The following is a 3,524-nucleotide window of genomic DNA, read 5'->3' as shown; positions in this document are numbered from 1 at the left end:
TTTCAAAGACGAATCAATATGAGAAACGATTGAAATCTAATTCTATTTAGATAATTCTCCCAATATTCCCGTTAGAATTTGATTGGTTTTGTTTTAATGGAAACTAGGGTTTACTGATTTGGCGAAATTCATGTATTATGGTTTTTAATCGCTAAAACATGGGTCTTTGATGGGGGATTATCCGAAATTGAATGAGTAATTATAGTGAATGTTTAATTTGAGTAATGTTTGTGGTGAATGTATTTATTTGCCGATTGAATTAATTCTGGCTTGTAATTTTAGTTCGCTTGATTTTGATTTTGGGGTTTCACATCAGTATAGGAAGAAGACATCTTGATTTTTTGAAAATGAAGATGAAGGGAATTAATGATACTGAATATGAGTGCCATAGAGAAAACAAGAAAAAAGGATGAGGATTTTTTATTTTATTTTTTTTTTGGAAAAAGAGGTATGAAAACCTCAGTACATGATATTACGAATTGTCATTACATCTTGATCCCCGATTTGGATGTTCAGAAAGTTTAATAAATCTCATAATCTATCTTCCGTCCAGATATGCTTAACATTAAAATTATTACAGAATAAAGAGAGTTTTACTTCCCATATGATGTCTATTTTTTTCACTAAAATAAAATCATGGGCTCTAAAGTTAATTTCAAACTTTTTAGTATTTCCAAAATCTTCGCTGATCATGTATCTTTTTCTACGACCTTCGTCATACAATCCCACCAGCAACACTAGAATCGGCTCTGAATCGCTACTAAAGGAGATCATGTGGCCACTCCAATCGGTTGCCAATGGAAAGCTGGTTCCGCTCCTTCCCTTTCTAGCTCCTCTAAGGTTGTGATGTCAGTGGTAAGACCTCTTGCTTCTCTGACTACACCTGTATGATCAACAAGTATTAGACCAATGCCTGCTTTAGAGTTAGAGTCTAACATAGTCAGGGCAATATGTATTTTCAAAGACATATCGTTTCCCTCTGATTCAGTAGGGTGCTTTTTGATTCTCATAATAACATCATTTATAGAATTATAATAGAGATCATTCATAATGTCATGACCACGCCTATTTACTGTGTTATAACTGTTGATGAATTTGATAATATTGTTTGCAGTTATTACGCTATTTTGCCTTATCTTTGTTAAAACCACATCGCACCTAGCTTTCCATATAAACCAGACTATAATGCTACAAAGGAAATGCCATTCAATTTCATAATCTCCCTTGTTTGTGTTTTCAAAGCAATTGGATAACATTCATGAAAGTTGGTTGTACCATTTATAACGAATTCCATATCAAGGTTTAGGTGCATCCATACCTGAGATACATATTGTCAATGTAAGAAAAAGTGAGTTAACGTTTCCTGGTTTTCATTACACAACTTACACTTGGTATCAATGTCATGGAGTATAGCTACCACTCTCATGCTGTTAGGGAGAATAGAATGGGCCGCCTTCCAAATAAAGATCTTAACCGCCGGAGAAGTCTTCATTTTCCATATCCTATTCTATCTGGGCTCAGGGTTGCCATTGGAGTTAATGTGGTCATACAAAGATTTAACAGAGAACATACCTTTTTTGTTTAACGTCCATCTTGGAGTATCTAGTGTTTCTTCACTTGGTATTATAATTTTCCTGATTTGTTATACTGTGTTGCTGTCAAAGCATCTGTTGAGTTTAACAATATCCCATGTTTTTTGGCATGTTATCAGGTCACTAACTCTATTAAGACCCACAATGTCAATAAGGTTTCTACATAGTGGTGGTTGAATCCATGGGATCCAACAATCCTGCCAAATATCAGAGACGTCATTTTTTTTTGTGCAATCCTTGTTAACAATCCCTTCCAAATCCATCTATCACTTTTTTTTTTGGTTTACAGTTTATATGAAGTAGATCACAGTGTGGGTAGTATTTTGCTTTCATTATTGTTGCACATAGGGAATATGGATTCTGATTAAGATTCCAGCCCATCCTAGCTATCATAGCTATATTAAAATTCCTTACATTTTTATACCTAGCCCTCATTCTTCAAGAGTTTTACACATAGAAGGCCAATTTTTAAGGAAAATACCTTTTTTCCCATTTTCATTTAAACCCTTTTCATTTTTCCCCACCAATAATTTCTTTGCATTCTACTTATTTGATCACATATTTTAACTGGGATTTTAAAATAATTCATTTGATATACATAGATAGAGGAGGCTACATTTTTAACAATAACCGTTTTACCCGCATTTTTTAAGTTAATACCGTTCCACCGTGTCATTCTACTTCTTAGAGAATCAATTAAAGGTTCAAAACGATGTATTTTAGACCTATTGGTGAAGAAAGGAGCTCCTAAATAGTTATCAGTTAAGGGAATCGTTGTCACTCCTAGAATTTCTCTAACTCTTCTACGAGTACTAGTTTCCTTTCTTTGCTAAAAAACACCCCTGACTTACTCAGGTTAATGAGTAGTCCAGAGGCTATACTGAAAATTTAAACAAGTTAACCAAATTTTGAAATGAATTTTCACTCACCTTGCAGAAGACTAAACAGTCGTCGGCAAAAGAAGATGGCTCAACGAAGGAGCTTTATGAACTAGTTTTATATAAAAGGATGAGGATTGAATACAATTGTCCAGTATTTCTTTCTTCGCTGTATGTGGATTAATGAAGGTAGTAGTCAAAATCATACATTAATTAAAACTTAATTTATGATATAACGGCGGTACTTTTACTCCGCATTCATATCTATTTCATAGGATGAGTGACGACCAATCCGTCTCTAACTAGATGAATGTGTTTCCACAGTGAAAGGCCGAGCAAACACGTAATTATTTTTTTGATAGCAAGGGGTTGGAAGACTCGCTACTCATATTTTCTAACCAAATAGCCCAAGAACAACTTTGTTTTTTTATTCATTGATCGATGGATGTTGCGAAATACCTTGTTAATTAGAATAATTAATATATAAAATTAGTTAACTGGTGTACGGTCGTATTTGTTATTACTTGAAAATAGGGTTTTGATGTAGAATTATGCACTGAAAATCAATCATCTTCATTGTTTAACTGAAACTTCTTCATTCAAGTTTTTGCCCTGGTTTTATATTTTCAATCGATTCCAATTGATTTAATGGAGTTTCCAAATAACTTTGAACTGTTAATCTGTTCATTTGATTGTTGTTCATTGAAATTCTTGAACAAGTTGTATAACTATCTCAATTGTAACTCAATTTGGTGAAATTGTTTTCAATTTTATTTTCTCTGCACATTCTCTGTGACCGAAATCTTTGGTTTTTTTTCATCACAAAGGACTCCCTTTGGTCGTCCAATTAATGTTGTTAATTATCCTGATGCCTTACCTTTGTTTTCATATTAAATGCTGCTTTCTTTCCTTTGTACACGTAAATTAGATACACAGGACAATTTACAAAACATACTAGAATGATAATTCATCTCTGTTTTTTTGCCAATTGGAGATGAAGAGTGTTAAAACATGTTATGATGTTGTGACTTCTCAATCTATAATGCACCAATAG

The 3,524-nt window shown here is 33.3% G+C and overlaps 1 long non-coding RNA gene across 1 annotated transcript; it reads left to right on the top strand.

The window, feature by feature from the left end:
- The first annotated feature begins 302 nt into the window (after positions 1–302).
- LOC113344494 lies at positions 303–2,924 on the top strand. Its single transcript, XR_003357842.1, has 3 exons — positions 303–855; positions 2,529–2,659; positions 2,795–2,924. It is a non-coding gene; the product is annotated as an uncharacterized LOC113344494 (long non-coding RNA).
- The last annotated feature ends 600 nt before the right edge of the window (positions 2,925–3,524 follow it).

This window comes from Papaver somniferum, unplaced genomic scaffold (genome assembly GCF_003573695.1).
Source record: "Papaver somniferum cultivar HN1 unplaced genomic scaffold, ASM357369v1 unplaced-scaffold_77, whole genome shotgun sequence".
Classification (NCBI taxonomy): Eukaryota; Viridiplantae; Streptophyta; class Magnoliopsida; order Ranunculales; family Papaveraceae; genus Papaver; species Papaver somniferum.
This window is presented reverse-complemented; position numbering and strand designations above follow the sequence as displayed.